Here is an 8,826-nt window from a genome sequence, read left to right on the forward strand (position 1 = left end):
ACTATCCCTGTCACTACAGTAACTCCCTTCTTTACCTGTTGAATTAATGTGAGGAGGAGCTCAAAGTGGTTGGTGGCTGTCTCAACTCCCAGTTTCAGTAAAGCATTATTGTGTCCTTTGTTGGAAGCATCCTTCCTTGGGAGCTAGGTATTGTAAACCAGAAAGGCCAAAGTGGGAATAAAGCAAAACTTTCTCTTGTGGATCACTAGGAGTAGCAATGAAAGGAGCCACTCTCATTTTCAAAACCCTCCATTTTAGGCCTTGTAAGCTCTGGCTGAGGGAGAAACAATATGTACATTACTTGCTGATTTAGAGCATAATGTATTTCTGGAGAGATTTCAGAGATTAGTGCCATCACTAAGGACCTGAGAGATGACAGGGTTGTGCTTCCTACCAGATCTTCATTCAGCTTGTTTCTTTGGCTTTGCAGAAGATGGATGGATCTTGGGGACTGACAGTGGATTATCATACACTTAGTCAGGTAGTGACTGTAATTGCAGCTGTTATTCCAGATACAGTTTCATTCCTAGAGCAAATCAGCACATTCCTTGGCCCCTAGTATTTAGCTGTTGACTAGGAAAATGCCCTTTTCTCTATACTTGTTACTAAATTCATTAGAAATTGTTTGGCTTCCATCCAGTGGGGCCAACAGTACACTTTCATGTTACTACCTCACTCAGCTCTCCAGCCATATGTCATAATCTAGTTCTCAGGCAGATCATGCTGGTTCAGTGCATTGACAATATTATAGTGTTTGAACCTGGTGAGTTAAATATAGCAATAACCCAAGCTATGTTGGTGAGAAACATGTGTGCCAGGGAGCAACAAATAAATCCCATGTGTAAGATGACTTCAGGCCAATAGTCTATACCTTTGGGGTCAGGTGCTCCAACATCTAAATATCTGGATAACACTTCCAGGCAGCCTATGTATTTTCAATTGCTCCAGGAGGGTGAAAGCTGGTTACTCTACTTAAAATGATCTTCCCTCACTCCTACTAGCCCCTACTGGCCCTGATCTCTTACAGTGGAGGCAACAGTAGTGTGGTAGAAATACCTGTCAGTATTGGAAATGAGCTAGGTTTTTGCCATAGTTTCACTACTTATGCCTATATGCTTTCTTAAACAGGCCAGTTTCTTCATCTTTAAGATGAGAAAGACAAAAATCCAACTTACAAGATTGACGTGACATGAGGACCACCTGTGATAATATGTACAATGGAGTTAGGAATTTATTGCTATACAGCCCCTTATATATGCAGACACTTTATGAATTTGGGTGTGTTTAATCCATATACACCTTTATCACCTGTTAACAGATGAGGATCAAGGTTCTTTTTTTTTTAAGATTTTATTTATCTGACAGAGAGAGACACAGTGAGAGAGGGAACACAAGCAGGGGGAGTGGGAGAGGGAGAAGCAGGCTTCCAACTGAGCAGGGAGCCTGATGCGGGGCTTGATCCCAGGACCCTGGGACCATGACCTAAGCCGAAGGCAGACGCTTAATGACTGAACCCAGGCGCCCCGAGGATCAAGGTTCTGATAAGTCCTTTAACTTGCTCAGGCTCATACTGTTAGGAGGTGGTGGAGCCAGGATGTGAACTCCAGCTGATTTGTTAGCAAACCAGTGTTCTTTCCAACTGTCATGTTCCCACTTTGCTATGATGCATTGCAAACCCTAAAACACCAACAGTGAATAAATACAGGTTCTACGCTGTTCTCAGTGAATTTATGCTGAAATGCACTGATCTTCCCTTCCCCCAAACTGCCTAGAAATCCTCTATCTAGCCATCTGGGGACTTTGCCTTTAGTTCCTGGGATAAATTACGTTTTTTATTCTTGTTTTTGTTTTAATTTTGTTTCCTCATTTTGAAAATTGCCCTTTCTTATGTAGTTTATAAAGCACTTATACTCTCTACTTACGCTTTTATGTTCTCTCACTCAACAGTCTTGGTGTAGAGTCTCATTTTTTTTCTGTGGGAAACTGAGGCTCATGTAGGTAATACTGTATCAAAACTAACACATTGATAAGTGGAAGAGATACTTGTCTCCAGCTTCAAGGCTTTTTCCCACTGTTTCAGTCTTGCATGGGGCTCTAAATATCTGTCAGTTCTGTGAAGCCATATTTTCCATTTTCTTCCTTTATCAGGATGCCTCTTGGTACCAGACACAGTTTCCCCTAGGCAGTATATGGATGTTTGTAAATCTCAGAAGGTTCATAGAGATTTGTACACCAATAGGTCATAGAAGTGCGTAAAATATCAGGAGAGCTTTATTTCACAATTCTGTTAGAAGGAACACCACAGGGTGCCTGGGTGGCTCAGTTGGTTGAGCAACTGCCTTCAGCTCAGGTCATGATTCCGTAGTCCTGGGATCGGGTCCCACGTCGGGCTCCCGGCTTGGCAGGGAGGCTGCTTCTCCCTCTGACCCTCTCCCCTCTCATGCTCTTTCTCTCTCAAATAAATAAATAAATAAAATCTTAAAAAAAAAAAAAAGGAACACCACACTAAAAACCATAAGCATCAGAATCTAGCAAATTCCAACTCATTAGGTGTGATTATACTGAGGATAATAAGATAAAGTAAATGCTCCCAAATACTTACCAATGATTTACTTTATTTCAGCTGTTATTAAATGAACCAGTTTTTTTTTGTCAGCCTCCTGTTAAAAATAACTAATGCTTTTGAACAAAGAATGATAAGTAGTTTTTCAACCCATCTTTGAGCCAGTAAGAAAGTTAGGTTTCATCATAGGCCAAAAACTAAGTAAAAGCAGAAGCTGGAGGGCAGGGAAATCACTGAGTGTAGATTGTTTTCTGAGGCCTTTTGCTGACTCCTGGGCACCAGGAACTTCAGTTTTCAAGGCTGGGACAGGAGGTAAAGTCGAGTCCATCAAAATGGTGAGTGTAATAAGAGGGCAGTGTTAAGGGCTCTAACCTCAGTAAGAGATTCTAACATACTATCAGCGTTCTTATAATTATGTTTATTTTCTGTCTCCCCAACATGGGCTGAACCACGAGATTGTTGATACTTGACCGTTTTGACCTACAAAAGTATCAGTTTCATATGATTCAATGTAATAGGATGTCACAGAGATTTTTGCCCACAGTTGTCTATCTAATGCCTAGAATAGTACCTGGTCCATAGTAGGTGCTTAATAAATATTTGTTGATGGAATAAATGAATGAAATCAATTGGAAACCAATCATCAAAGATAAGTAGAACAACTTCAGATGAGAATTAAAAAACCAACACATCTGGACAACCCATGAGTAAAAAGAATTCAGAATGAAAATAAACAGAAACCTGAATTTAGAACCTGTTAGAAATGGGAGAGAGTGACTAGAGGCAGGGAATGGTCTCTGGGAGTTGCCTTTATGGGATTTGACCAGACAGCTGGATAAACATTGATTTCTGGGGTAACTACTGCAACCTTCCTAGCTGCTATTTGTAAGCTTGAAATTTTTGGTTTTCATTCCCATCTGAATAACATAGATATTAAAAAAATAAAAGCTCAAGTCTTTTCAGTGTTTATAACCAAATGCGATCACTTTGAGTAATATCCAGATTCATATTTATAAGAGAAATGTGGAATACAAATTAAAAGCCCTGTGATGTAGAGCTCAGAAGCCTTCCTTTCAAGAGTTACCCAAGATTATGTGAAGCTTTCTCACCACCCCCTCTCTTTTTCATATTTAATCAGATTTGGAGATTAGAGACGCAATTTCCTTTTGTGTCTAGAGAAGTTTATCAGGATGCTGCACACTACTGTTTCCATTCTGCTCCTCCCCCTCCCAGGTTACAGCACTAAAGTGTCTATCCTATAAGTATCTGTTAAAAAGAAAATTATTTACTTTCCTGATTTAATGAGCAAAAATTCTGTGAAGTCATATCTGTGTGGGTTAGGTTCAAAAATCAATGAGTAGGGTGAAAATCATATATAGTTAAAACTACACATGAAAATCTTTTATATTACTCATAAAATATATAAGGTTTTAAATGTACAATCCTATGTGGTATTCCTTGTGTACCTGGTGAAAACCACTTAGTTAACTAAATATAGAAATAAAAGAGAAGCATATCAGTAGATGTCCAGCTATTTAAATCCTCTGCCTTTAAAGAAATTCATAGTGTGACTATAGGGAAGTTTGAGAACCTAAAAGTGCTTCTGCTTGCCTGAAGGGACGATTCCACTTTGTTTGACTAGAATGCTCTTATGTTGTATGACATATTCATATGTTTGTTCATACTGAGGCTGGCATGTTATGGCTTATATAGAGCCTGGGGACTAATGTTAGGGCTGAGTTTCATGAACCTGCAATTCTATTATTTATGCAACCAGATCATCAGGTACCAAATAAAGATTCAAGTGTGGCGCTAAATCACTTAGATACTGGACATTCACTTCTAGGTTTCCTCCTTCAATGAAAAAGTGTGATTGTAAGAGATATGAGTGAATCTACTTAGTCCTGGGAAAGTGGTATGGAATTCAGGCTGGGGATATACACCAGATGTGCTGTATGGATGACATTCTCATGTAATGAAGGTCTGTTCAGACAAGACCATGCTCAGGTCAGAGTTTCTGCCTTACCTGTGATTAGAATCCAGGTGCTTTAGAGAATCTTAACCCCCATTGTGTTAGAGATGAAGATCTCCTCTGAACTTCCTCCTGGCTCCCCACTCTTGCTGGGGCAGGGAGATTGAGGATGCGCACAGAAGTGGCTTTATGAAGATAGTGAGGCTTACATTTAGGATTCTACACTTGCACAGGTCCTTTCAAGATGAAGTAAGGGTCTTGGCAATATGTTCAAATGGTCACTTTTTATTAATTTGCAAAATTAAGATATTTTAACCATTATTAGTTAGGACCATTCTTTCTTTCTCCCTCACTTCTCTAAACATCCCTATTGTTTTGTTTCTGGTGGAGTAGCTGCGGACTGTTTTGGGATCCGACTGAGGAGAAATTGCCTCGCGGTTACAGTAAGCTGGGGTTTTGTAGTTGACAGCTACTACTTTGCAGACATAAGCTGTAGTTGGCTGTCCTGTTGTAGAAGTGGCTTCTAGGATTCTTCTGCCACCTGCTGAGATGAACTGCCTGGTGTTGGTAGGAGGACACAAGGCTGGAGGCTGTGCTGCCTTATGAGTCTGCCTTGCTACGAACAGCACTGGACCATGGCAGGCTCTGGAGAAGAACCTGCAGAGGAAAGGACAAGAGTCATTCTCTTCTCTGCCTTGAAAACAATGCCATAAAACTGTTGGCATATAAGCCCAAAATGTAGGAAAAAGTACCAAAGAAGAATGACAGGCACTTAATTAATACAAATATGATACTGTTTTTCTTGATTTTATGATTGTATGGTATTTGTCAGCTTTCTGTGATGTGTTATGTGATATATTTTGTCTTTATAAATGTTTACTTTCATATGAAATTTTTGTTCTTGCAACTGAATTCTCTTCTAAAGTGGGCCCTCAAAATTATATGAGCTTCAGGTGTCATTTAACCTGCTCTTCCCAAGCCTGGGCTCTTGACCAAAGTAGGATTTCACATGCCAACAAGGCTTTATTTGCTTATCTATGACACTCCTCCATTGCATGGACTGATGTCTCATGAGCTATAAAAGAACATCAATCTTTGAAAAGCTTCCTGAAATTGAGCACAGGTGGCAATGCCCAGAGCAGTGCAGCATATGGAGTATAGCCTCTGATCATTCACAGAAAGCCCTCTCTTTGTAAGGAGAGGAATAAAGACTAGCCAGCCAACAGGCAGAGGAGGCTGTTTTCCTTGTGATTCATTAGGAAAGAGAGTGGTCTTCTCATTCCTGGGTGACTTGTGTGACCCAGAAGGTGGTGAAGTCAGAAGGTCTGGCCCTAAATAGATGCTCAGATGCACTGCTAGGGCACCTGGGTGGCTCAGTTGGTTGAGCGACTGCCTTCGGCTCAGGTCATGATCCTGGAGTCCTGGGATCGAGTCCCACATCGGGCTCCCTGCCCAGCAGGGAGTCTGCTTCTCCCTCTGACCTTCCCCCACCCAATGCTCTCTCTCTCATTCTTTCTCTCTCTCTCTCAAATAAATAAAATCTTTTAAAAAAATGCACTGCTAGTCTAGGAGACAAAAAGACTTCACTTCTCACTCCTTAGGGTATTTCCAGCTCCCTGTGACTTGGACTCTTTTCTGTAAAATGGGGGTCATAATCCTTTGCTAGACTGTGTTAAAGAACTTATTATGTAATGTTGTCCATAGAGCCATGGGAACATGTAATGTACAAAGCAGATGTAAGAAATGTGATGAATATAAGAGAATATTAAGGTAAAAATCAATATTGTCATTTAGCTAAACTTTCAGAAAATCTTCTCCTGGACTAGCTGTGGACTACAATAGAGGGGTACTGATCAATTAAGGTCAGGGAGGCTCAGAGGATGTGGATTTCTATAACCGCTTTAATTCCCAAGGGCAAATTTGTTCAAGTCTAGACATGTTTGTTAGTGTAATTGAAAGAGGCATGATCAGACCACATGTGTTCCAGCCAGCATCAGACCCAGGGGACTGTGTTCTTGCTGTGCCTGTGGACCTCAGTAGACTACCTATTCCCAGGCCAAGAAGAGGACAGAAAGGAGGAAATCTTCCTTACTACTTTTGGCCTACCCATTAATCAACATCATTTTCCTCATTAATATAAAGGCATTCTCAGCTGCACATTTTGAGGAGCTTCCAACAATTCATATTTCCTTCTGGTTATGGAAAAAAAAAAAAACAGCCCTCATAATGAGGAGGAGAGCTGTGTTTTTACAAAACTAAATATTAATTCTTCTTTCAGTTTATCATTTGCATATCTCTCAAATTGGGTTTACTTTTTCAATTTACGCTGCTGAAGCCCTACAGCCTGAAGCCATGCAATTAACTCTATTTCCTTGGTGAGGGTCAGAGTGCCTACTTTGTCGGCGCAGGTTTTTCTTAAGACAGTAGTTGAAGGTACATGAGAAGTGGAAATTTAATTGGTATAACTAGGAGGATCTCCTTGTCAGGCTGAGAATGAGAAATAAATGTCCATTCTCTTGATTTAGCCATTTCCATATACACAGTGTTGGTCAAGGTTGTTCTCACTCTCATAGAGGGAAACAGGCACTCAGCCTTGGGTGACTTTAGGCTTTGCTCTTCTCTGCCCAGGGATTATCGATGGAGTCCAGTGGCCACTCAGGGTATCTTCTTGTCAGAACTAATGATCTCCAGATATTAATAGATACTCATCTAGGTTTGTAGATGACTTGCTCAAAAACTTGCCTTGATGTTAGGACATACAGACTCTGTTCATCCCCCAAGGTTTCCTCCACTCTCCTTCTTCCTCTCTCCTCCCTCCCTCCCTCCCTCCCTCCCTCCCTCCCTCCCTTCCTTCCTTCCTTCCTTCCCTTCCTTCCCTTCCTTCCCTTCCTTCCATGTTCCTTCACCTCTCCCCCTTCCCTCCCCCACTGCTTCTCTCTCTATCTTCCCCTTCTCTCCATCCCTCCTTCCTTCCATGTTGAGCATCTCCTAACTTATTATGTACTTGACACTGTGCTAGATGCTGGAAATACTGTGGTGAAGAAGACAAAGTCTAGTGGGGAAAGCAGTCACAAAGAGGCAACTTGAGTGTAGTCTGATAACCATCACTATAGGAGAGAGGACAGGGTTCTGTGATACAAGTAGGAGTCAGGTAGGCAGGGATGGGTCTTTCCTCTGAAACCTTTCACCCAGAATTTTCTGATATCTTTTGTATGATTATTTAATTGAGAGGTGCCTATGATTCTAGAGTTTGATAGGCCAGATGAAATATTCCAGTGTTCATTTTTCTCACCTATAAAATAGTAATAGCAACAAAACCTGAGTTCAGTCATGGAATGTGCTTAGAATTCCAAATCCAGCAAATGCTTCTTGGGTCATGGATGGCATCACATAGGGACTAGGCAGCTATTTGACCTTTGTCTGTAAATGACAGTTTATGCCATAGAATTATCTCTTGGATCTTTAGGGACATGGAAGACCTCCCTGGAAAGTCAGCATGAAAAAGATTCATGGTGTTAGATTCTTCTTAAGGCTGCTGAATAGCTGTGCATCTGTTCTGGAATGCCATCTGCAGTCATTTGAGGCTAATAAGGTGAGCAGTATCAGCTCTTCATTTTGGGTGGGTGAGGGGAATCAAAGTTGAAATATTGCATCTACAAGAATGGTGGTTCTGTTTTACTTTTTTTTTCCATTGCCTGGAATGTGTGTTTGGGATTTTTCTACTTAGCATCAGGCTTGGTGCGTATACATATTTTCTGAATTAAAGAGAAAGTGTCTTAGTGGCAAGAGTGCTGGGTCTAAGGTCAGACAGAGCCACATTTAAGTTTTGAAACTGCAATTTAGTAGCTGTATAAACTTGAGCAGGTTGCTTCTTTTCTCCAAAACTGAGCTTTTTCATCTCTATAATAGAGATAACTTATTACTACCTTATAGACATTTTGTGACTCCTAAATGCTCTTGGCACATATTAAAGGTGTAATACACATTAACTGTTGTTATAGAACACCAGCTGTATACATGCTGTGCACATGTTTATCAAGGCATGGTGCCTATGGCTTCTACACTACATGAGACAGAGTCCCTTGGCACACTTTATCTAATGGAGGGTATCTGCCAGCTCTGTTAATTGGCATCGTGGCTTCTTGTAGAAGACACCCATGGAGCTGTATCTTCAGTTCCCCATTTTCTAATAATTACCTTGCCCTTGCTCATCCTTAGTGTGACTGTAAGAGTTACTGTGCCAGTGCAGTGATTCTATTCCTTAGACACAGCTGACTGGCCCAAGGTTTGG

This window comes from Mirounga angustirostris, unplaced genomic scaffold (genome assembly GCF_029215605.1).
Source record: "Mirounga angustirostris isolate CCGP_5_RB_7025 unplaced genomic scaffold, mMirAng1.0.hap1 SCAF_10, whole genome shotgun sequence".
Taxonomy (NCBI): Eukaryota; Metazoa; Chordata; class Mammalia; order Carnivora; family Phocidae; genus Mirounga; species Mirounga angustirostris.